Source organism: Bos mutus, chromosome 9, assembly GCF_027580195.1.
Source record: "Bos mutus isolate GX-2022 chromosome 9, NWIPB_WYAK_1.1, whole genome shotgun sequence".
In the NCBI taxonomy this organism is placed as follows: domain Eukaryota; kingdom Metazoa; phylum Chordata; class Mammalia; order Artiodactyla; family Bovidae; genus Bos; species Bos mutus.
Genome location: NC_091625.1, coordinates 35200734 through 35228427, shown reverse-complemented (window position 1 = coordinate 35228427; position 27694 = coordinate 35200734). Strand labels below are relative to the sequence as shown.

Below are 27694 nucleotides of genomic sequence, written 5' to 3'. Positions count from 1 at the left end.
TCAATTCTGGCTAGGGTATACCAAAATGGAAACAGGATAACTATAATACAAAACTTGCACAACAGCACACTGTACACACCTGTGTTCCAAGCTCACTCCCGTTCCTCTAATGCTTCCAAATGTGCCAGCCTGTTGGGCCTGTAGATTAAACAGCACACAGATTTTCTGTTTTATCCAGTCTTTGTCATAAGGCTGGTATGTCTGGGTATCAGCTCAGTAAACAAGGCAGATGCCAGGTCATCAATAAAATCAAACAACTGATTGATATCATATGTGATAGGCTTTTGGGATTCATTCTCTTTAGATGTTCTTCATAATTTTATAAACACCTTCCATACACTCATTCACAGATTCATAGTCAGCCTAAGTTCTGCCTTCTGGCCTATCGGTAGGCTGTACCAGCAAGATGGTGCGAGACTTCGCGCCAAAGTCTCCCCCTGCAGCCAATGCCGACTCTGCCGCCCCAACGAGCTTATCCGCAAGGCCACCGACAGCCAATACTCCGGTATTCTGGCCTCGAGAATTCCATGGACTGTATAGTTCAGGGGTCGCAAAGAGTCAGACAGGACTGAGCAACTTTCACTTTCAAGTGTCAATGTACTGAAGAAGGTGGAACCATAGGAAAATAATTTTATACATGTTATCATAATGTAGGAGTCTGATAGAGGAACATGGACTTTTTGAAGTGCAAGTGAATTCAAAAGGAAGATCTTCCCAAGGGATAAAAGACAGAAAAAAAATCTTTCTTTTAGTTTGGCAATCTATCATAGCCAACATGATTATATACCTTGTCAGTTACTAATTAGTATCTAGAAAAACAGGCATAAACTGGGACTTTCCTGTGTAAACCCAAGCTTATGGGGCCCTAACTTCCTCCAGAAAAAAAGACTATAGTATAAACAAGACTTACAAACAGCAATACCATTCTATTTATTCTCAGAAGTCACTCTGACATCGCTATCCCATGTATCATGTAGTGCTATCACACTGCTCATTTATTCATGACAAAATCTCAGGATCATTCTAGACCTTCCCTATCTGCTCCATAGATCCTATTATAATATAAAGCATGTAAAACATATCTGTTCTTTTGTTCCATCACAATTGTCATGACTCTGAATGGGATCTTGTCATCTTATCCCTAGACTTTTTCAGTACTCGCTAATAAGTCTCCTTTCCTTCTGCCTGTTATTCTCCATGAGGACCCAGATTAAATTACTTACAATCTGTATGTAATCATGGCATTCACTGGGACTCTGGGTTCAGTACATATACATTGACTGGTACATAGGCTTCTCCTGATTTGCCCCACCGATCAGTTTGCTTTCTAACTTGCTGCTTCTTTCTCACTCTTTATATTTCAGACTTAATATATCCCCAAATAGAGATACTTTTCTTCTACCTCTGATTTTTCTATATGCTGCTTCCTCTGCATATGTATTAAACATAAAAGTTCTCATTTATAATAATAATCCAAGATGACACAGAGATGGATGACAAAGGGGATAATGTAGAGAGGAGGAAGTATTTTAAAATAAGTTAGGAAAACTTACATCAGATTTAGTTCAAAATTAGAATCAGGTGGACAATTAATCTGTTACATATTTATTATTTGTTTAGGATAGAAGAAAATCCTACATTAGATTAATTATATAATGTCTAGAATGTACCTTAAAATATTTAGAGACTGGCCTAATATATGCAAGTCATTGTGTTTTAACTGTTAAAAAAAAAAATGAAACTGCTCTACAAAACACAAATTTAACTACCCCATGAAGCTAACAGGTTCCAACCCTTTATGAAAAATTCTATAATTTTTTTACTAGAGACTAGAGGAGAACTGTTAGTTTCACAGGTAAGGCTGAGAAGTCTAATAAGTTTGTATCCTACTGTTTGCCAAACCTACAAGCTGACTCCACAGGCTACATGACTGCAAATGTGTTTCTGGCATAAGCTCCCTTGTGAAAACTCTGAAAGCCAAATTTACCATCCTTAGCTGAGACGAGAAGCCACCGAGGGCATCAGTAGCACCTCTGACCTTGGAGGAAAAATCTCACTGTTCAAAGTCAGAGAGTCACCTTTGGACCTTGAAAGGCTTGAAAGAAATACTGGAAATCAGGAGCTCTATTATTCTCTTAAAAAACAAACCAAAACCACCAAACTATACTTAGTACATATCTACAGCAAACTTTTAGTAAATTAATGAAAATCCAAACTTTACATTGAATCACATCGCTTTGTTGTTCAGTTGATAAGTCGTGTCTGACTCTGCAACCCCAGGTACTGCAGCACGCCAGGCTTCCCTGTCCATCACTATCTTCACATCACTTTAGAATATTGATTATAAGTTGAAGAAACAAATTGGAAAGTGTGCCCTTGACTGTGAATCTCTAATACACCAGGATGAAATATGCTCAAAGCCATAAATGCAAGAAGTCAGCCTAATTTTCATATCAAAGTATTTTGATGTTGAGTGATATGGAATTTTGGTGATTACATACTCTATGAGCCAATGATTTATTTTTGCCATTCTTTTCAATTACAAGATACACTGCAGTTGTCCTCCCATAGTCCTGGTTTATTTATATTAGTCAAAACTTGAAAAACAACCAAGTGGTGCATCAAGTAATGAATGAATATACTAGTTGTGGTACATCCTTAGAATGGAGAATTTACTCAGCTATAAACATGAAAGAACTACTGATTGATATATGCAACAGCATAAGCTCAAGAAAGAACACAAAGAAAAATGGATTTGAAAAAATAGTGAATGAATACTTCTCAAATTTGGTGAAAGTTTAAACTTACATATTGTTAATAAGTTCAGTTTATCTAAAGTAGGAAAATGTGAAGAAAACAAGACCTTGACATATCCTGAACAAATCATTAAATATAAAGGTAAATAAAAAATGTTAAAGGTATCCAAATAAAATGGACACACTGCATACCTGGTTGCTTATATAGAAGACAAAAATAAAAAATAAATCCTCATCATAATCAATGCAGATATGAATACAACTTTAAAGTGCTAAAAGAAATAAAATAGCTTTTCAATCAAGAATTTATACCCAAACATATTATCCTTCAAAATACAAAGATATTTTAGATTTTAAAAAAATGGTAGAATCTACTACCAGCAGATCTGCAGTAAAAGAACTGTCAAAGGAAGCTTTTCAGGCCGAAGTAAAATGATACCAAATAAAAACTCAGGTCTATAGAAAGGAATGGCATTATCCAAAATTATATATGGATAAATATTGAGATTATCTACGGTTGTAAATTGTTTAATAAGACAAGGAAGAAGTAACGAATATATCTACTTAGCACCCTCTTAATTGGTCTTTGCATCTTTTCCAGAGTGTATTTTTCTTTGGCCTAATACATTCACTTGGAAATAAACTTCAAAACTTAACTAAGCCTTTATCAATTTCTTCAAATAACCATTTGTTTTACAATTATTAACTTCCTTAACTAAATGGTAAAAGATAAGACAGGTATTTTCTTTTGAAAAAAAATACTTAAATATTGAAACATTATAATAATAGAACATAGCATGTTATATTATTGAAATAATAATATATTATATATTAACATATAATCAGGAAATTACCAAAAAATTTTGTTATTAACTTTTTAAAATAGCCTGTATGCATTTAAGACAAAGGTATTGAAAAAGCCCAAATTATATTTAGGAAAGTCTTTAGGAATGGCAAATCTCTGTAAGAAAACATTCAATGTCAAGATTTAGGCTATCCTACATAAAATTTAGAAAGTACATAAAATGCAAGGTACATAAGAATATACAGTCAGGCCTTCTATATCCATAGGTTCAGCCAACCTAGGATTTCAATCCGCAATTGGTTGAACCCCCAGAAGCATCACCCGCAGATAAGAATAAATGGAAGGGCAACTGTACTCTGCCATGTTATATAAGGGACTTGAACATCTGAGGAATTTGATACATGTGAGGATCAAGAATCCACCTGCCAATGCAGGAGACTCAGGAGACATGGGTTCAATCTCTGGGTCAAGAAGATACCCTGGAGGAGAAAATGAAAATCTACCCCAGCATTCTTGCCTGGACAATCCCACTGACAAAGGAGCCTGTCAGGTTGAGATTTATGGGATTGCAAAGAGTCAGACACAACTGAGTAAGTATGCAAGCACGAGGATCCTAGAATGAATGCCCCATGGATATCAAGGGGATTGTGCTCTTCATAGTCATATTTTATTAATTATATTATGTATATAATATATATTATTGTGTAATTATAATAATCATTCTATCTAGTCAGAAAATTTGTGAAAATATTAGACACACATTTCTGAAGAGGCAACTAACTTAAAGAGACTGTTTAGCATCTAATCTCACTTTAAAGAGAAAATAGTAACTTTTGAATGTGAATCATAGAATAAATATGATTGTAAAGGATGAGGCAAATTTTTAATATAAAACATCAAATGGTACTATAGACTAAAAGTAATCATTTTCTCCACTACTATCATTCTTCCTTACTTTCTGTGTCTCTTTTAAAAATGTTCAAATAAGTTCCTTAATTTCTTTATAGAGACATGATGATATTAACAGTAATTTTTATAATCCAATTCTTCTCTAAGTGCATTAAAGTTTAATGTAGTCTGGCAATGGCAATTCTAGCAAAAACATAATTTGCATAAAACATGAGGCAGCATGAAGCAGAGTTATTCAGAAGGGATTCAGGCTTCCGATGTTAACACTCACAATTTAATTCTATGCCTTGAAAACACACACACAAGTTTACAATTCAGAATTAATAAAAGTTTCAATGTTTCAGAGATGGATCTGTCATACATCCTCTTTCCATCTAGATACTTCCAACTGTTCAGATCTCAGATATGAAAGTATACATCCCTGTAGATTACCTGTAGAATAACTGTAAATTAAAGGTAATTTAACATTAAAATAACTCATATTATTAAACACAGCTCTAATGAATTTAGCAATATCACACATATACAGAGAATTTGAAATGCTTGGTATTAAAATAATTATGTTCAGCTATAAACTGCATCCTGATTTACCATAACAAATTATATGTAGAAGAGAGCATGCTGTCCTTGAGGAATTTAAAATTTATTATCAGACATAAGATCTGAAAAACAAAAGGAGTAAAATTCAGGATGGGACAAGCTGCTACTTAGGAATGAGAGACCTTTCATTTCCTGCTAGGATCTGATGAATCATGCAATCACATAAACAGAACAGACACCAAATGAATTAATTTATTCATGTACTGATAACACCAGAATAGTAAGGAATGAGCTGCTTCTCCTCTCACAGATTAAGGATAACAAATGTAAACTTTAAACAGTTTAAACCTGCTCAGCCATTATTTTATTTTATGTATTTGTTTATTGTTTGGTTGGTTTTTTAGTTGGAAAGATAATTTTGTTGGTATTTATTAGTTTGCTTTTAAACAAAACTATAATCCACGTGGGAAATCAGTCACTTTCACAAATGCACTTTTGCTTTCTTCTCATACAAGTAATTATGTTTATCATAAACCTAATTCTTCAATACAATAGAGTGAAATGAGTCAACAAAAGTTTGCTTACACCTCTCATTTTACTCCCAAGGGTTAAATCCCCAAATTCAGAAATAACATTGGTGACAAATAAAAGCAATGCTGTATCATCTGTGTGGTTCTCCCAACTCACTCCTACCATAGAAACAAGCCTCACTGTGCTGTTCAGAAGTTAATCAGTACACCAGGCAGGCAGTGATCATATTTATGCATCAGAAGAAAACTCAGTGGAGAAGGAAGGAACTCAGCCATAAACATACATGTATCCATTCTTCCCCAAACTCCTCTCCCATCCAGGCTGCCACAAAACATTGAGCAGAGTTCCATGTGCTAATCAGTAGGTCATTGTTGATTATACATTTTAAATATAGCAATGTGTTCATCCTGAAACTATCACAACATTGTTAATCAGCTATGCATACGTGCTCAGTCGCTTCAGTCGTGTCCTACTCTTTGCAACCTCATGGACTATAGCCCACCAGACTCCTCTGTCCATGGGATTCTCCAGGTAAGAATACTGGAGTGGGTTGCCATGCCCTCCTCCTAGGGATCTTCCCAACCCAGGGATCGAACCAGCATCTCCTGCATTTCCTGCATTGCAAGTGGATTCTTTACCCACTGAGCCACTGGGGAATCCCTAATTGGCTATATATCAATGCAAAATTATAAGTTTAAAAAAGAAGAAGAAACCAGTCTTCTCTCTCTCCACTATGTGAGGATACAGCCAGAAATGAGTTATTTAAAAACCAGGAAGAGGGCTCTCACCAGACACTGTATCTATGAAACCTGGATCTTGAACACCCCAGCCTTAGAACTGTGAGAAATATTAATAAATATTTGTTGTTTCAAAACAACAACAACAACTCAATGAAACTCCTTGCAGATACACAACATTTTGGATAAATTACTCAATAGAGAGAGCAACTAATTGAAACTCCTCTCCTCATTTTTCCATATTTGATTGTGCTTTATCTTTTCCTGATGCTTCATCTTGATTGTTCCTGAGCAAGACCGGAGGGAAAGATTTATACTTGCCCAAATAGAAAGTTTAGGAAGTTTCACCCAAGCCTGTATTTCTATAAAACATACTGCCATTACCTGTAGAGGAATAGATCATTACAATACAAAGCTAATGGTAATTGCAATCTGTGTGAGAAAACAGTAATATCAAAGAAAAGTTAAAGCATAAAATTTTAAAAAGACACATTGAGCTTGACAGAAATGATCCTTTCTTTCACAGGTCTCAAGAGGATAGCCCTTGGTGAGAAACCATGCTGACATCCTGTATCAGCTCACCTTGTACAAGTGGATATAAACTTCACACAAAGCAGAAGCCAATTTTATTGTAAATTTTTTCATTGCTGCCATTGACTCACAAGAGACTCATTTTCTTGTGGGTCCCAAAGGAGGGCAGTCACACAGCATTGTTTAAGCAAATGCATTACCGTGCAAGAGATGCCACATAAACCTTCCATCTTAAACAACAGATTCAGTTGTATAAACAGTATAAACATGGTTCTTTAAACAAGCACTTTAAACCAAAGAAAAGCTGTAGTTACAACAGGAATCAAGACATTGCTTATAAAGACTGTTAACATAGGCACCAAGGCAGACTTCATGTACATATTTTTGAGTGCTTGCTCTGTGCTAAGTGATTTAAAGGAATAATCACACTTGATATAAGAACGTAACTGACACACAGAGTCTGACTCTAAATTCTGGGTTCTTGGTACTTCAATCTCTTTAGCGTTGATAGTTTTCAGCCCCAAATCTGGACTTCCTGAACTCCTATTTTTTATGTTATCTGAAAGTTTCGCCCCATTCCAAACTCCAAGGTTCTTGCTTCTAGTTATTGGAAATTTAGTAACAATTAATATTGTGAGTTTTAGAAGATTATTAGGCCTTGATGGGCTTCACAGGGAGGACATTGATGAGGTCTGTTATTTCCAAAAATGGGAACCTCTACTATCCTCTATAAGCTCAGGCTTGGGACTCAGGTAACTTGTGGTTGTTGAAAGGTTTAGGACTGATAATGCCTACTAACCTATAATCATTGTGGCTGACACAAAGTATTAAAAATAAAAAGGTGATTATTTATCAGGTGTTTTTTTCACAACACACCTAAGCCAAATGAAATACCTGATGGTTCTATTTAGTAAGGAATTTGATCCAAACAACTTAGTAAGGTTTAGATTCTAACAATTTAGTACCATTAGAAAAACTGATAAAAATAAATTTAAAATATTTTATTTCATTTTTAGATAAGCACAATCACTTGCTAAGGAGATATATGTATCTGGGCTCTGTGAAATTTCTCCAACCCTGGAGTCAAACTGTGCAATTACACCTTTATTTCTTGTCCTATAGATATTGTTGCATTTCTCTCAAAAATTTAAATTATTGTGTAAGATCCGGTAAATCCACCATGGCATCCCAGAGCACCTCATTACTTATTCTTAAAACTGTACATGTAGGCATGCCAAAGGTAATTTTCTCCCAAACCTTTCACAGCAAATCAATAATCAAGATTTACCCATTCCACCATTTCAATACCATTTATTTATCCTTCCTTCTCTATATCTACAGCTATTCCACTACTTCATTCACTTTGCACTTGGATTTCTGGATAAGCTTTATAACTTCTACCCCAAGTTCCCTGAGTCCAATCTATTTTCCATCTATATCTCAGGCTTTCTATTTAAAAACCCAAGTCTGATTGTGTCTTTATTAGACAGTGAAATCCTTCAAGGGCTCCTTTGTTTTTATGATCTGCACCCTGTGAACTCTAATCACTCCTTATGTTTTCACTCTCTCTCCCAGCTGTATTCAGAAGTTTACAAAGCCACATACTCTTGCTTACTTTGCTGATACTTATTACTGCTTTGTCCTAATAGAAAAATCTCTATAGTCCTTTATTTAACTGGTCAGTGTCTACAGAGGCTTCAAACATTAGCCCTACCATCATTTTCTTGATGTTGCAATCCTTATTGTGTCTCACTTGTCTGTACCAATATCATTCTGTGAAAATCTTTATAGGAACACTTTTAAAACATGTAATGTTCAGCCCAATTATAAGCTAGCACTTATAATTGGCCCAATAAATATTTGCTGAAATGATGAAATGCAAATGAATGAATACATGTCAATTTAGTCAATGGAGAAATGTTATACAAATCTTGTCAGAAACCTAAAGTAGACAGAAGCTGTCTTCTAGAATGAGTTTCCAGAGGTGTTGACCAATTCTTTGGGGGAAAGCTGCCATAATACATTTAGCATAAAACTGATCAAGCTTGATAACATGGTGCAAAACTCAATCACATGCAGATGTTCACAATTTAAGCTTTAACTCCCCTTTTCATTTCATCATGCTCTGACTATGTCATTGGGAAGCCAATCCAGTCTATTGCTACTGCAATAGTATATCCCAGTACTCTAATTTTTCCAACAAAGCCTGATATTCTGTAAAGTGCTACCATGCTAAAGATACATTTTTCTCGAAAGACTCCAAACCAACAGGATGACAGTCTTAGAGTTATCTGAGAACCATTGTTTCTATGCTATGGCCTCTAAATGACAAGCAAAATGTAGAAATCATAAATCTGACAAAGTCAGAAACCCAAGGAAACTTCAGAGACTGAGTTTTCAGAAACTGCAAGAGCAAAAATTAACCCTAACCAAGCATGCCTTCAGTAAGGTAGGTAAGTATCACTGGGTATTATCAAGGAAATTCTGCCCTTTGAGCCTAGGTGAAAGACCATAACAATGAACTGCGACTACACAATCCACCCAACCAGGAAATTACTAAAACTTCTTACTTCCTTGTTTATGGAAATTGAGTATGTGCTGTGACATCATCATATAGATCATATATCTAATGGTCTCAAACTCCTACTACCATCATCTTGGCAAATCAGTGAAATTCTAAAGTATCAATCATTTAAAATACTTCAATTATTCTCCTACCACATTACTCAGAGCCTTGATATTCTTTTCATGGGAAAAAGAAAGATGAGCTTTGTGGAACTCCTATAGAATCACCATTGGAATTTTTCTGGTACCTCTACATCTCAATCCTTTGAACCATTTGTGTAATGTTCAGATTGTCCTCAAGTTGGAGTCCTGAGGAATAAATCAGAAAATTTAAATAAAAAATCTCACCTTCCAATTATAATTAGGTACATCAGAAGTCTGATTAGGAAAGTTAACTTTATATGTATGTTCCTATTTCAAATTGATGGATCTGCCACATGGCTGTGAATGAGATTTTTCATAATTCATTAATAAAGGGGGCAACTAATGAACTAGCCATAAAATCTGAGAATGCTCATAGCAACATTTTGTATTACTACTTTAGAAAACATTCAGAGTGAGTAAATCAGTACAGCTATGAGACAACTGCCACTCAAAAAACAAACAAAAAAAACAAAAAAAAAAAGGAAAGGAAGAGAGGGAGGAAAAGAAGAGAAAGAAGATGGGAGAGAGTGAGAAGAGAAAGGAGAAAGGAAGGAAGGTAGAAAAAAGAAATGAAAGAAAGGGCATTAGTATTTTTTTATATATATTTTTGAACAACTATTAGTCTAGTCAAAGCTGTGGATTTTCCAGTAGTGATGTTTGGATGTGAGAGTTGGACTATAAAGAAAGCTGAGTGCTGAAGAATTCATGCTTTGGAACTGTGGTGTGGGAGAAGACTCTTGAGAGTCCCTTGGACTGCAAGGAGATCCAACCAGTCCATTTTAAAGGAGATCAATCCTGAGTATTCATTAAAAGGACTGATGCTGAAGCTGAAATTCCAATACTCTGGCCACCTGATGCGAAGAACTGACTAATTTGAAAAGACCCTGATGCTGGGAAAGATTGAAGGTGGGAGGAGAGGGGGACAACAGGGGATAAGATGGTTAGATGGCATCACTGACTCAATGGATATAAGTTTGAGTAAACTCCAGGAGTTGGTAATAGACAGGGAGGCCTGGCGTGCTGCAGTCCATAGGGTTGCAAAGAGTCGGACGTGACTGAGCGACTGAACTGAACTGATTAGTATCAGTGTCTTTTCTTAGATGCTTCCTTCAAGGAATATCCAGCAAAATTAAAGTACTTTATTCGAATTGCCAGCCACTGAAGAGGTGTCCAAGAAAATTGAATGATGCTTCTCTCCCAGGTACACTGCCACACAGTCAGCCAAATGGAGCACTTGGTCATGTAAGCCTGGTAAGAAGTACTATGTCTCATAAAAAGGGTTAAAATATCCAGTCCTAAGTTTTTCAGATCACTGTGTGTATTAGTCATTCAGCTCTGTCTGACTCCCTGTGACTCCATGGACTGTAGCCCACCAGGCTCCTCTGTCCATGGAATTCTCTAGGCAAGAATACTGGAAAGAGTAGCCATTCTTTTCTCCAGGGGGTCTTCCGGATCCAGGGATCAAACCCAGGTCTCCTGCATTGCAGGCAGATTCTTTACCATCTGAGCCACCAAGGAAGCCCCTTTCAGATCATTACCTTATTCATTCAACTATTTGTTCACATACTTAGTCAATGTTGGAGAATCTTTTCTGTGCAAGGTACTAAACTAAGTACTGGTAATATAAGAGAGCTAAGGTCTCACATCTCAAGAGAATTACATTAAAATGAGAGTTTGATCGGTACTGCTTTTAGATCTGAGCCCTAAATGATGGCTTGATCCACATATGCTGCTGCTGCTTCTGCTGCTGCTGCTGCTAAGTCACTTCAGTCGTGTCCGACTCTGTGTGACCCCATAGACGGCAGCCCACCAGGCTCCGCCGTCCCTGGGACTCTCCAGGCAAGAACACTGGAGTGGGTTGCCATTTCCTTCTCCAATGCATGAAAGTGAAAAGTGAAAGTGACACCACTCAATCGAGACTACAACAAGCAAGCACAAAAAATGCAATTCATTCACTAAAAGGCACCTGGGTTCCCCTTACTCTCAGGTTCTGGTTTTTAGCATTGACTCAGGAGCAACCACCAACTTTAAAAGTCATTCAGACCCCAGGGAAACATTTCACATCTTATGCTCTGTTTTCAAAACCAAAGTATACTAAGCTTGAAAGCTGTGAAGATTTGTCTATTACGCTGCCAGCAGTGTTAGAGGAGAGCTTTGGAGTGTGGAAGGCAGTTAAACAACACATTAACATAGGTAAGGGAAGTGAAAATCTAATTGAATTGATTCATATTTCAGTATTACTCCAAACTGTGAAACTTGATCTTCCAACATGGAATAAGGGGAAAAAATACCCAGCCTTCCTTCCTATGGGGAACAGACATTGAAATTAGATTCTACCCATCAGATACTCAACATTCAAAAAACTAAGATCGTGGGATCCAGTCCCATCACTTCATGGCAAATAGATGGGGAAACAATGGAAACAGTGGCAGACTTTATTTTCTTGGGCTCCAAAATTACTGCAGATAGTGACTACGGCCATGAAATTAAAAGATGCTTGCTCCTTGGAAGAAAAGTTATGACCAAACTAGATAGCATATTAAAAAGCATAGGCATTACTTTGCTGAAAAAGGCCCCTCTAGTCAAAGTTATGGTTTTTCCAGTTGTGATGTATGGATGTGAGAGTTGGACTATAAAGAAAGCTGAGTGCTGAAGAATTCATGCTTTGGAACTGTGGTGTTGGAGAAGACTCTTGAGAGTCCCTTGGACTGCAAGGAGATCCAACAAGTCCATCCTAAAGGAGATCAGTCCTGAATATTCATTGGAAGGACTGATGCTGACGCTGAAACTCCAATACTTTGGCCATCTGATTCTAAGAACTGACTCACTGGAAAAGACCCCGATGCTGGGAAAGATTGAACGCAGGAGGAAAAGGGGACAACAGAGGATGAGATGGTTGGATGGCATCACTGAGTTGATGGACATGAGTTTGAGAAAGCTCCAGGAGTTGGTGATGGACAGGGAAGCCTGGTGTGCTGCAGTCCATGGGGTTGCAAATTGAGTCGGACATGACTGAGCAACTGAACTGACTGACATCAGATACTTCCTGGAACCCAGAAAACAACTATTTAAGAAAACAGGACAAGCAAAGGGCATGCATGTTCTTTGTGAACATTTATTCTCCTATATTTATTTTAGAATCTGTTTGTCAAAGTTCTTGGGAAAAAAAAAAAAAACCTAATAGGGTTTTTATTAGAAATACATTAAATGTAGAAATTAATTTGGAGAGAATTTATAATTTTAAAATGATGGATGTTACATCCATTAATATAGGATACCTATATATTTATTTAGATTTTCCTCTACAATCTTTTAAAATGTGTTGTCAGCCATCTTAATTAGTGAGTTTGATATATTACACTTAATCTTCATTTTTTTCATATTTTTACCATCTGTTATATTCATCTTTCATCTTATTTTTTTTCATTCTTTTTGAAGTTTAATTTATCTTATTTTCACTTTTGCATTACTATGCTCATATTAATTTGCATATTAAATTTTCTCAGTTTCTGGCACAAGTGCACCCAAACTGTGCTCAAAAAAAATAAATAAAAAATTATCATTAAATTTAACTGAACAAAGATTTATGATGCCTAACATGTGTATATTACTTTCATATAGGTCTAAAAACTGATTGTGATAACAAATGTAAATACGATCCCTTTTCATGGCTCAGACAGTAAAGAATCTGCCTGCAATGCAGGAGACCTGGGTTCAGGCCCTGAGCTGGAAAGATCCCCTGGAGAATGGAATGGCTTCCCACTCGCGTATTCTTGTCTGGAAAATTCCACAGACAGAGGAGCCTGATGGGTTACAGTTTGTGGGGTCACAAAGAGTCAGACACAACTGAGTGACTAACACATTCACTTTTTCACTTTCATGAGAATATAAATACTCTGTCACATCTCTCTTTCCATTGTTACAGAATTTGTAGTCATGGTGCGTGTAAATCACTATGAATATATACTATGGAACTTTTCTCATCTTTATCTTTGCCATAGGATAATGAACTACTCTTTTCCAATGAAATGCTGAAAAAGGGAAAAAATTAAAAGCAAAATAATTTTAAAAATCCTGATACCTTTTAAGTACAATAAACTTTAATAGTAATAAATGTAAAATTATTTAGGGCATGAAATAAGCTCATCAACTTTTTAAGCTAATATTCATTTTTCCTGGGGCATCAGCTTCCACTCAGATATTTATAAATACTGTGGTGATTAGAAGAACATATAAGGCTAAGCCTTTGGTTGCTTTATGTAATCTGAACCTAGTTCTTTGGGAGAAAAGGACAAAAATACTCCCAATAACTAATTTGAGGTAAACATAGCTTTACAGTCAATCAACAGAAGGGGAAGAGGAAAGAAAACAGACTCAGGAGCTGTAGTAAAATAAATTTCTAATTGCTCGAAGAAATTACAAGTGTCTAAGACTCAGGCCCAGAAAGTATATTTCTGAAGACTAATTGGCATAGGAACATTTTAATGACATTGTCAAAATTCTATTGTTACACCTGCTAATGTAATCAGATTTTTGTTTCCTATTCATCAAATATAATGTGTTTAACCCTGATGAGAAGTAAAATTTTATAAGAGAATTTGAAGACCTTCAGTTCAGTTCAGTTCAGTTGCTCAGTTGTGTCCAACTATTTGCAACCCCATGAACTGCAGCACATCAGGCCTCCCTGTCCATCACCAACTCCCAGAGTCCACCCAACCCATGTCCTTTGAGTTAGTGATGCCATCCAACCATCTCATCCTTTGTCGTCCCCTTCTCCTCCTGCCCTTAATCTTTCCCAGCATCAGGGTCTTTTCAAATGAGTCAGCTCTTTGCATCACGTGGCCAAAGTATTGGAGTTTCAGCTTCAACATTAGTCCTTCCAATGAACACTCGGGACTGATATCCTTTAGGATGGACTGGTTGGATCTCCTTGCAGTCCAAGGGACCTTCAAGAGTCTTCTCCAACATCATAGTTCAAAAGCATCAATTCTTCGGTGCTCAGCTTTCTTCACAGTCCAACTCTCACATCCATACATGACCACAGGAAAAACCATAGCCTTGGCTAGACAGACATTTGTTGGCAAAGTAATGTCTCTGCTTTTGAATATGCCATCTAGGTTGTTCACAATTTTCCTTCCAAGGAGTAAGCGTCTTTTAATTTCATGGCTGCAATCAGCATCTGCAGTGATCTTGGAGCCCAGAAAAACAAAGTCAGCCACTGTTTCCACTGTTTCCCCATCTATCTCCCATGAAGTGATGGGACCGGATGCCATGATCTTAGTTTTCTGAATGTTGAGCTTTAAGCCAACTTTTTCACTCTCCTCTTTCACTTTCATCAAGAGGCTCTTTAGTTCTTCTTCACTTTCTGCTATAAGGGTGGTATCGTTTGCATATCTGAGGTTATTGATATTTTTACTAGCAATCTTGATTACAGCTTGTACTTCCTCCAGCCCAGCATTTCTCATGACGTACTCTGCATATTGGCTTATTCCCTGGTGGCTCAGAGGTTAAAGCGTCTGCCTGCAATGCAGGAGATGTGGGTTTGATCCCTGGGTTGGGAAGATCCTCTGGAGAAGGAAATGGCAACCCACTCCAGTATTCTTGCCTGGAGAAGTACTCTGCATATAAGTTAAATAAGCAGGGTGACAATATACAAGCTTGAAATACTCTTTTTTCCTATTTGGAACCAGTCTGTTCCATGTCCAGTTCTAACTGTTGCTTCTGGACCTGCATACATATTTCTCAAGAAGCAAGTCAGGTGGTATGGTACTCCCTTCTCTTTCAGAATTTTCCACAGTTTACTGTGCTCCACACTGTCAAAGGCTTTGGCATAGTCAATAAAGCAGAAATAGCCGTTCTTCTGGAACTCTCTTGCATTTTCAATGATCCAGCAGATGTTGGCAATTTGATCTCTGGTTCCTCTGCCTATTCTAAACCCAGCTTGAACATCTGGAAGTTCATGGTTCATGTATTGCTGAAGCCTGGCTTGGAGAATTTTGAGCATTACTTTACTAGCGTGTGAGATGAGTGCAATTGTGTGGTAGTTTGGGCATTCTTTGGCATTGCTTTTCTTTGGTATCAGAATGAAAACTGACCTTTTCCAGTCCTGTGGCCACTGCTAAGTTTTCCAAATTTGCTGGCATATTGAGTGCAGCACTTTCACAGCATCATCTTTCAGGATTTGAAATAGCTCAACTGGAATTCTATCACCTCAACCAGCTTTGTTTGTAGTGATGCTTCCTAAGGCCCACTTGACTTCACATTCCAGGATGTTTGGCTCTAGGTAAGTGATCACACCATCATGGTTATCTGGGTCGTGAAGATCTTTTTTATATATTCTTCTGTGTATTCTTGCCACCTCTTCTTAATATCTTCTGCTTCTGTTAGGTCCATACCATTTCTGTCCTTTATTGAGCCCATCTTTGCATGAAATGTTCCCTTGGTACCTCTAATTTTCTTGAAGAGATCTCTAGTCTTTCCCATTCTGTTGTTTTCCTCTATTTCTTTGCATTGATCTCTGAGGAGGCTTTCTTATCTCTCCTTGCTATTTTTTGGAACTCTGCATTCAAATGGGTATATCTTTCCTCTTCTCCTTTGCTTTTCTCTTCCCTTCTTTTCACAGCTATTTGTAAGGCCTCCTCAGACAGCCATTTTGCTTTTTTGCATTTATTTTTCTTGGGGATGTTCTTGATCCCTGTCTCCTGTACAATGTCATGAACCTCTGTCCATAGTTCATCAGGAACTCTATCAGATCTAGTCCCTTAAATCTATTTCTCACTTTCACTGTATATTCATAAGGGATTTGATTTAGGTCATTACTGAATGGTCTAGTGGTTTTCTCCACTTTCTTCGATTTCAGTCTGAATTTGGCAATAAGGAATTCATGATCTGAGCCATAGTCAGCTCACGGACTTGTTTTTGCTGACTGTATAGAGCTTCTCCATCTTTGGCTGCAAAGAATATAATCAATCTGATTTCACTGTTGACCATCTGGTGATGTCCATGTGTAGAGTCTTCTCTTGTGTTGTTGGAAGAGGGTGTTTGCTATGACCAGTGTGTTCTCTTGGCAAAACTCTATTAGGCTTTGCCCTGCTCCATTCCATACTCCAAGGCCAAATTTGCCTGTTACTCCAGGTGTTTCTTGATTTCCTACTTTTGCATCCCAGTCCCCTAGAATGAAAAGGCCATCTTTTTTGGGTGTTAGTTCTAGAAGGTCTTGTAGGTCTTCATAGAACTGTTCAACTTCAGCTTCTTCAGCATTTCTGGTCAGGGCATAGACTTGAATTACTGTGATATTGAATGGTTTGCCATGGAAACAAACAGAGATTGTTCTGTCATTTTTGAGATTGCATCCACGTACTGCATTTCAGACTCTTTTGTTGACCATGATGGCTACTCCATTTCTTCTAAGGGATTCCTGCCCACAGTAGTAGATATAATGGTCGTCTGAGTTAAATTCACCCAATTCAGTCCATCTTAGTTAGCTGATTCCTAGAATGTCGATGTTCACTCTTGCCATCTCCTGTTTGACCACTTCCAATTTGCCTTAATTCATGGACCTAACATTCCAGGTTCCTATGCAATATTGCCCTTTACAGCATTGAACCTTGCTACTCTCACCAGTCACATCCACAACTGGGTGTTGTTTTTGCTTTGGCTCCATCCTTTCATTCTTTCTGGAGTTATTTCTCCACTGATCTCCAGTAGCATATTGGACACCACTGACCTGGGGAGTTCATCTTTCAGTGTCCTGTCTTTTTGCCTTTTCATACTATTTCTGGGGTTCAAGGCAAGAATATTGAAGTGGTTTGCCATTCTCTTCTCCAGTGGACCACATTATTCCTGCATATAGTTTAATATTATTAAAGTAAAAGGAATATCAATTTTATTCTTGTCATCTATAAATATCTCTTCCATAATATCCTGGGCAAACCGTGTCAGTCATTCAAGGATCAAAACTTATTTCCTTCAAAACAATCTAATCAGTTGTTGAGCATTTTTAAACTGTTAAAATGTTTTTCCTTTTTATTAAGTCAAAACTCACCTTCTTATAAACTATCCATTGGCCACTACTCTTCTCTAGGAACTTCTGAGTCTATTCTTACTTCTACACTAAAGCCTCTAATTAAAAAATAAATAAATAAAAAGCTCTCATATCCTTTTCTGTCCTCTTTTCAGACCCATACTTCATGAAATATGGCTTCTAAACACTTGATCTGATCACCCTCATATATTTTGAACACACACACACACTCAAAACAATTTATCAGTGGCTTGGATGAAATGTGAACTTGTTTAAAGCTGTAATTTTTAAATAAATAGGGAACAAAATATCCCTTATTTATCTAAGCTCATGATAATTAGATTTTTCACCATAATTTATAATCATTCATAAAAATGACTTCACAACTTTTCAATTTGTAACTTTAGTAGGTTGGTTCTTTAATATATGGCAAATTAAAATAGCTAAACTTGGCTGCAACCCAGGACTTACAAGGTGTTACTTTTGTAGAAACTTAAAGTATAAGTGATAAATTATTTATTCCTCCCCTTCTTTTTTCTCTCTCTCTTTTGATAACTCAAAAAGTTCGAGATAGAATTGTGATTATTTTTAAGCTAGGCCATGTGTGAAATATGATGAGAATAAACCTAAGGTTTCTAAAATCACCTATGACACTCTTCTATCTTTTCTATAACAGTTTTTTTTTTTTATTCATTGTGAAGAGTTAAAGTCCTTTCCTTGCAGTTGTTTCCTCATCATTCTGCCCCTTAACAGTCAACCCACTTTTTACATGCTCTCTGTTCTTTCTCTCTCAACAAAAGCTAGTCTAACAATATCATGCTCTTTATATAGAGATCCATATTGCTGATTAGGTTTCACTGTGATCTTTCTGATCAATAGGTGATTTATATGCACATTAAATACTGAAAAACACTACTCTAGGCTCATTTTTGTAATCTCTGGTCTCTTTCTTGACAGTGTTTTTGAATTAAAATGTTCATGTCTCTTTCATTTACGGAAAAAACCCTTCTCATTACTCTAAACTTTCTTCCTGAATATATGATTACCCTTTCCCACCCTAAGTTTCAATAGAATCACTCTATACAGGATATTTTCATAAAGGTTCTAACTTTGACCTCTGTCATCCTACTGCCTCCAATAACAAAATTAATTACAAAATGTCATGTAATTTTGTATGTCCTGGCCTGCCTCTCTTACTCTACTCAACTGACTGAGCAGACACAGCCGGCATTGCTTTTCTTATTCTTCTTTCAGAATAGAAATCTGATTTCAGAGAGACATCCAGCCCTATTTCAATGAAAGGTGACCCCATGCCCATATCTGGCAAGAGAACATAAGTTCATACAGTAGTTTTCTTCTGCCTCTTCTAGAGCAATGGGTACATGACCCAGAATTGGGCCAAAGAAAAGTGTGTGGACTTAAGAATCATTTCCCTCACTTATTATAACATCGGAGAAGGCAATGGCACCCCACTCCAGTACTCTTGCCTGGAAAATCCCATGGACGGAGGAGCCTGGTAGGCTGCAGTCCATGGGGTCTCGAAGAGTCGGACACGACTGAGTGACTTAACTTTCACTTTTCACTTTCATGCATTGGAGAAGGAAATGGCAACCAACTCCAGTGTTCTTGCCTGAAGAATCCCGGGGATGGGGGAGCCTGGTGAGCTGCCGTCTATGGGGTCGCACAGAGTCGGACACGACTGAAGCGACTTCATTCCTTTTGACCCTGGATATTAATATTTTTGTAGTGTTAAACATGAAACTAATATAATCATCCTAAATCACAAGTGAAGTCAGTAGAGTGAATATATTAATAGAAGAAAAGAGACTGGAGTCTTGATGCCAAAACTGATACAATTTTTCTTGCTGTCAACCATTTTAGAAAGTTTTATTTTAATCTTATAGGGCCTTATCAGACCTTAATTTGCATCACAGTTCTGTATAATTCTCTCCTGTCCTTTAATAAACTATAAGTTATTTGAGGACAGTTGTATACCTTTCGTACACACACAGCATAGTGTCTTTCAGGAAGTAGACTTTCAGTACATGGTTGTTGGTTAAATAAATGAATATTCCTCTACTACTCGGCTTATCTTCTTAGCTCATAGTACCTCTTCTGGGTTTTCCTTAGTTTTAAGATTAAGTGTTTTAATAACAAGTAGCATGATGACATTCATTTGACTATAGCTTTTACTTTTAATGAACTAGATAAAGCACCCAGTTCCATGCTGAAGGCAAAATAGCTTAGGTACAATCTTTTAACTATGAAAAATAACTAAAAAGACATGAAAATGTTATATTGGGGGGGTGAAGAAGAGCTGTCTAAATAGTACACATGGTATTTCCCACAGTGAAAAAATTTTAAATTGCAAGTGATTCACATTTGACACATGCAAAACATGTGACATTGCATAGTGTTTCCATATTTTCTCCTCTATCACTAGCCCATGGTTATGGACACAATACCAAATCATGAAATTATGCATCTAAGAAAGGACAATGAGAAATGTTTCCCTATTACCACTGGCTAATTTCATTAATCTACTCAGAGGCATGTGCAAATTTGAGATAACATACTCTGCAAGTCCCAGTGCTTCAGAAGCATTCATTTTTGTAATTCAGATCTAATTATATAATTATTAAATTTAATGCTGGATTTAGAAACACTGATAAGTAACAATACCTTCATTTTTCTAAAGCATTATTTTGTTCCTCGGGAATGAAAAGTCACTGATTAAAATATCTTCAAGTACATTTCCCAGTAAGCCATACTAGCATTTGGTTTGATATGAGGAAAGCTGTTTGTTTGTTTGTTTAAGTCTCTCAATGTTTGGGGCCACCTGTCAGCCAGTCCCAATTAGAGGCAGTGCCTGATTAAACTGCTCTCTCTAGAACCATTCGGACAACTTCATTATTGCTTCAGTTTATGATAGCAAAGCAGCCATGTGGCAGTGCAGAAAGTCTTTGACAGCTTAGAGAGAGCCCATTTGGGTGCATAGGACATAGGTTTCGAAATTGTGCACAGTTGCAAAGTTTTGATTGCATGAATTATACATGAGGGGTGACCAGCCATTTATGCTCAATGATTTTAGCCAGTCAGTACAGGTGCAGGAAAGAAAGTAGACTGGGAGAGAGCAAAATCATATAACTCAGGAAAGCACTTTCTTTTGGCTCTACCAACCCAATGCATGACATTGCAAACCTTGGTAGAACACATTTACGCCACTTAATAAAATTTCTCAGGTAGTCTAGGAATTTCAAATAAATAGAGGAGAGTAGAAAGGAGAACAAAATTTAGATGCTCTACTTGCAAATCACTCATACATCAATAAGTTCTATAGGTGATCATAGGCAGGGTCTCTGAAAGCTCACTTTGTTATCTTATCAAACATAACTCTCCTCCTTGCACCAAATGTTTCTCTATTCTGTTATCCATTCATTATATTAAAGCATGGAGGTTTGCTGTCTTCTTTTGATTTTCACTTTAGTTGGCTTTAAAGAATTTCAAATGTTTACAAAAGAAAGAAGCAACAATATTTATACATAATTCAGAGAGATGATTATACATTACTTTTGTGGATAAAAAGAGAATTTTGAGTTAGTATTGTAAATAAGATACTACTTGTATCAAGATTTTTTAAATATAAATTAATAGGGATAAGAAATTAATTTTGATAAAATACAGTATAAATTGTAAAGAAAAAGAATCACAACAAAAAGGAGTGCTTTTCTTCTTTTTCCTCTCTTATCCTTCATTTACATGAGAATAGAAAATGCTGCTTTTTTTCCTACCCTTTTATTATTTAACAGAGGCTTTCATATCAATTGCTATTATTCCTGGGTTAAGAAGCACATTTCCTGAGAGTGTAAAATAATTGAGATCTACTGTAAAAAAACAAACCACTTTCTTACCAACAGGACAGCAGTGAGGCTGTTCATAGAGAAGAATGTTTCAGGGTCACCATTAAATAAATTTGCAAGGCTGCTGGCTTCAGGACAGAAGGAAGCAGAGGAAGTCAGCAGGGGAAAATTGTGTATGTGTCAGCACTGACAGTTTGCTTTATGGTGGACCCTCCTCCTCTTTAAAGTAATTCCCATTCAGTTTATGGTAGATTGGTATACAATGAGGTCAGGCACAGCAAATCAATTCTGATATGATTGCATTTTAGCCATAGTCATATTTCTCCTGGAAATCGTGCCAGAATCAGCTATTCATTTCACAGGAACATTGATTTCCCTACCCTTACGCTGTTACTCTAGTCCATCTTCCATTCAGCAGGGTTCCTCCTTTGAGGAAAATCATGGAGGTCCCAACATTCTCTCCAAGGGTGACTGTGTGCACAGACACATAGACAGGTGCCTTTATTCAATGGCTTTGACCACTGCATAGTATTATTTGGTGCCTCCCTGCCTAAGGTTGTATAGGTAATTTTGCCTTCATACCATCTTTATATTGGCCCACGGGACTGCTGCTGCTAAGTTGCTTCAGTCATGTCCGACTCTGTGCGACCCCATAGACGGCAGCCCAACAGGATCCCCCGTCCCTGGGATTCTCCAGGCAAGAATATTGGAGTGGGTTGCCATTTCCTTCTCCAGGCCCATGGGACTACTGCTATGATTAATGCTGTGTTTTCCCCTTTCACATAAAGAAATGGGCAAGTAGGAAAGAGAAAAAAACACACCTAAAACCTTTCCCTGCTTAGTCTTCCTCTTCTAGCATTCAGCTCCCTTTTACTCTGAGCTGCTAGTTATTACTATCTATCCTTCCAGTCATACACCCAAATCCAAACAACTTCTATTATTCTTAGAAGGTCTCATGGTCTGTTTTTAGGTTGAAAAAAAATTTCCCCAGATATCTGTGAGGTCTCAAGGTTAGGTTATACAGAGAAAGCCAGAAGTCCATGCTTATTCATCATCATGGCAAGACTTGCAATCAGCGCATTCTTACATTTTCCCTTGTTTTGGTAGATTCAATTATTGTTTTAGTGAACATTCCCTTTTTTCCTCCAAACCTTGGTCTCCATGGAAAGGAAATTCTCCTTGTCCCACTGATATTTAGGGTGTAGCCATGTGATTTTCTTTATGCAATGGTATGATAGTGTACATGAAAAGACAACATATGCATATGCCTTTAGGCAAACATTGTTGGGCTCTGGTTTTTTCCCCATAAGAGTTTCCCCCAGGTTGCTTCTAGCTCTTATAGTTCTACCTCCAGAATGAATTTACTTGAACAAACATGAATTCAAGCACAGGCTCTGAAACCAAGGTTCATTTCAGTTCAGTTGCTCAGTCGTGTCCGACTCTTTGCGACCCCATAAATTGCAGCACGCCAGGCCTCCCTGTCCATCACAAACTCCTGGAGTTCACTCAGACTCATGTCCATTGAGTCGGTGATGCCATCCAGCCATCTCATCCTCTGTCATCCCCTTTTCCTCCTGCCCCCAGTCCCTCCCAGCATCAGAGTCTTTTCAATGAGTCAACACTTTGCATGAGGTGGCCAAAGTTTTGGAGTTTCAGCTTTAGCATCATTCCTTCCAAAGAACACCCAGGACTGATCTCCTTTGGGATGGACTGGTTGGATCTCCTTGCAGTCCAAGGGACTCTCAAGAGTCTTCTCCAACGTCACAGTTCAAAAGCATCAATTCTTCAGCACTCAGCTTTCTTCACAGTCCAACTCTCACATCCATACATGACCACTGGAAAAACCATAGCTTTGACTAGACAGACCTTTGTTGGCAAAGTAATGTCTCAGCTTTTGAATATGCTATCTAGGTCGGTCATAACTTTCCTTCCAAGGAGTAAGTGTCTTTTAATTTCATGGCTGCAGTCACCATCTGCAGTGATTTTGGAGCCCCAAAATAAAGTCTGACACTGTTTCCACTGTTTCCCCATCTATTTCCCATGAAGTGATGGAACCAGATGCCATGATCTTAGTTTTCTGAACCAGATAGTCTCACCCAAATCTGAAGTAGAGACATTCTAGGCAAATCACAGATCTTTAGGGGCTTCCCAGGTGGCCTGAGTGGTAAAGAACCCCTGCCTGCCAATGCAAGAGACATAAGAGATGTGCGTTTGATCCCTGGGTTGGGAAGATCCCCTGGAGGAGGCCATGGCAACCCACTCCAGTATTCTTGCCTAGAGAATCCATGACAGAGGAGTCTGGAGGGCTACAGTACATGGGGTAGCAGTCGGACATGACTACAGCAACTCAGCATGCACATGTACAGATATATAACAAAGAAGTAAGTACTTGTTTTTGTGTGCCACAAAGATTGTATGGTCACTTGTTATGCAAAAAACAAACAAACAAACAAACTGGTCAAAACACAGTTGGTTCTAGAATCATGGTTCCGCAAAAATTAAAACCTAAACTATGTGGCGGTGATTTGGGGAACTGGCAGGCTGGTAAAGAAGTTGCTAAATGCAGTTGAGAAAAAAGACCTGCACCATGTGGTGGCAAAATATTTGGTCACTCTAGTGGTAATGAGGTAAAAAGAGAGTACACACTGAGCTGGCAGTGTTGAGCTTGGCAGTTTGGGGAAAATATTTTCAAAGTGTAAGCTAATTGTTAAGTATATTAGTGTGATGGTTAATGTTATGTGTCAGCTTGACTGGGCTAACGGATGCCCAGAGAGCTGGTAAAACATTACTTCTGGATGTGCCTGTGAGGGTTTCTGAAAGAGATTAGCATTTGATTCAGTTGACTGAGTAAGGATAGCCACTTTCATCAATGCGAGAACTATCATCTAATCAGTTGGGAGCTTTGAAGAGTAAAAAAACGTGAAAAAAGGGAGAATTCTTTCTCTCTTCTTGGGAGGGTGCATCCATTTTTTCTTGCCTTTAGATATCAGAGCTCCGGGTTCTCAGACCTTCAGAATTGAGGATTTACACCATGTGCATTCCCAGTTCTCTGGTTTTTCAACACAGACTGAATTGTGCCACCAATTTTCCTCATTGTGCAGCTTGCAGATTGCAGGTAGTGGGACTTCTCAGCCTTTACAACTGTATGACTGAATTCCTATAAGAAATCTCCTTTTCTATATATGCATGTATCTAGCTATCCTAGTGGTTATGTTACTTGAGAGAGTCCCTATTAATACAATTAGTTATGATGTTAAAAGTAGAAGATAAGTTCAGAAAGGAGTTGACCCATTAGCAAGCAAAGTTATGAGGAAAGAGAAACAGCCCTGAATCTACAGAATTAAAGAATTAAATTGGTGCGAGGGAAATGGTGAAATCAAAAGTGTACTTGCAAAATTTTTTTAGACCTCTAAAAAAGTAAGGTGACTATAGCAGATTCTTTCAACTGGCTCAACAGGAACTTAGAAAGTTTGATGGCAGCAAAATCAAATATACCCAAATTACTGATAATTAAGTCTAAAAAGAAAGACAGGTCTGAAAATAAATTGTGGGTATAGCTTTGAACAAATAAAACTAGCTAGAAACAAAGGCATAAAACACATACAACATTTTTGAAAGAGCTATATTGGCAAAAGTACAAGCAGCCCAGATTAAATGAAACTGAGATTAAATCAAGTATAAGAAGAAGACTGGCTTCCAAATTTCTAGACGCAGAAAGAGGCTGAAAAGCTACGCCTTCGCCAATGAATGACATGTTTCCCAATACTTTCTTCAGAAATGACCAATACTTTCTTTAGAAAGGGAAATGAAAAAACTGAAGCACTCCCCCAAGGTGAATCTAAGAACTGTGGAAAACTATGGACTGGAAAGCCACTTTGAGGAAGTTAATTGGGAACTGGTGAAGTAAACTTCCCTAACAGGAAAAAGCCCTGGTAGCATTTGCTTGTCCAAACTTGAGAATTTTTATGTATCAGTGAATGCTATATTCTTATCTTTTTGGATGGGGTTGTTAATGTAATTATACTGCCCCCGTTCCATTTTATTATGTTGGGTATATAGCGAGTAAATAACTCTTCCTTTCAGTTCCTTGGTTTCTGGTTTTCACAGGGGCAAATTCTTGGCATAATGGAAACCACAAGATCCTAGGCAATGAACTTGATGCCATGAATGAATGAAACTTTTCAGTAAGATTTCTGTCATATTCTATTTAAGGAGACATTAACTTCATGAAGAAAAGAAGTGAATATCTGTGAACAAGAGGTAACATTGTGAAAATTAAGATTACTTTTCAGCATTTATTCATTCCTGCCCTTGCCTCACCAGGAATGCCGTGTGGTACTTATTTACCTAACTGAACTTGGCTTAGATATACACCATTGCTTTGGTCAGTGGGATACTAATGGATGTGATGCCAGCGAGGCTTATCATGTGCATCAATTAATGCACTCTAGAGATCACTACAAGATGAGATTCCCTTGAACATCTGTTGTTCCTTTAGCTTGGTCCCTGAATGAGACACCCGGAGGTAACTGAACCCCATTTGTAACCAAGCTAAGTTGGATCCACAGTCTGAAACAGCTGCTCTGGCTGAACCTTATATTCACAGCTGAAGCAAATCTACTGAAAGGAGTAACTGATACATGAAGAAGAAATAAACACTTACTTGGGTATGTCGCTGCAATTTTGTGATTATTTCCACGGATAAACTTGGCTGATATGCCTTGCCTATGCAGAGTCTAGACTTGTCTAGGTTTCCTCATGTATTTATTTGATGATTTCTGTGCTAATAACACAGAGTATTCATTTGGCAATGAAAATATATAGTCTCTGTCAGTTTGTTATTTCCTGTCTACTCAGATATTGTTACTTTCCCTGTACAAGAGAACTTAAAATTATTCATTTACTTATGGAGTCCTTTATATACACATTGGCTTATTAACACAATTATCCTTCAATTCTCTAAACTTCTCTGTCTCAAAAAAAAAGTCCCCAGAATAATCATTCATTTCCATACAAAATATATTTAGATCAAACAGTATGTACAATATACATGAAGAAATACTTTATTGAAGGCTTACTATATACAAAATATTAAAAAATAGCTTTTTAAATAAATTACAAGTGACATATGAATTAATATGCTTATGTTACATAACTGTAAACAAATTTAGAAGGATATGGCTTATTTTTTAGTGAATGTGCACTTCAGATATTCACAATATATTTTCTCTATTTTTATTGAAAATTTATCAGTGTCATAAGTCTCTAACACACACATATATAAAACTCTGAGTCAGTGATCTAGAAAATGCCTTTTATAAAAAAAGAATCATAATTTTGAAAATTGTGAGTATATTATCTGCATGAATAAAAGCTCTTAGCTCTCAATAAGGAATATGACCCTTTCCTGCAAATGTATTCTGTCTCTGTGCACACCACTAAACAATAAAGAGTAGAGTTAACCATCTATACATTCTCAAATCCCTGAATGCCTGACTAAATTTTTTACTTTGTCAGTTGCATGGATTAGATTCACATACAGACTTCATTGGTGGTTCAGATGGTAAAGGATCTGCTTGCAATGCAGGAGACCTGGGTTCAATCCCTGGGTCAGGAAGATCCCCTGGAGAAGGGAATGACTACCCACCCCAGTATTCTTGCCTGAAAAATTCCATGGACAGAGGAGCCTGGTGGGCAACAGTCCCTGGGGTCGCTGAGTCAAACATGACTGAGTGAAACACACACATGTATAGCCACAGATAATTCATCAGGTACAGACCTTTCCTCTTGACGGTATGATTAATAAATGGTAAATTTGTGTCAGTTTGTGCTTTCACACACACACACACACACACACACAGCAAAACCCGAAACTCTAGGGCGACTTCCTTTTAGACATCAATATCTATTTTATTCAATTATCTATATGTTTTGAACTGAATTGTATCCTCCCCTCAGATGCGTAAGTCAAAGCCCTAATCCTCAATGAGACTATACTTGGACATAGGGCTTTTAGGAGGTATTTAAGGTTAAATGAAGTCATGAGAGTGGAATCCTAATCTGATAGAATGAATGACCTTTTAAAGAGAAAGAGAGAGGCGCCAGGGGGTTTGTCCATGTATACACACCAAGGAAAGACCATAGGAATATACAGTGAGAAAGAGGCTGACTACAACCTATGGCGAGAGCCCTTACCAGACGCCAAATCTGCTGGTACCTTGATCGTGGATTTTCCGGGCTTCAAAAGTGTGAGAAACCAAGTTTTGTCCTATAGCCACCCAGTCTGTGTTCAT

The 27694-nt window shown here is 37.4% G+C and overlaps 1 pseudogene; it reads right to left on the bottom strand.

Annotated features, from left to right (window-relative positions):
• LOC102281297 (enhancer of rudimentary homolog pseudogene) lies at positions 1-27694 on the bottom strand (annotated as a pseudogene).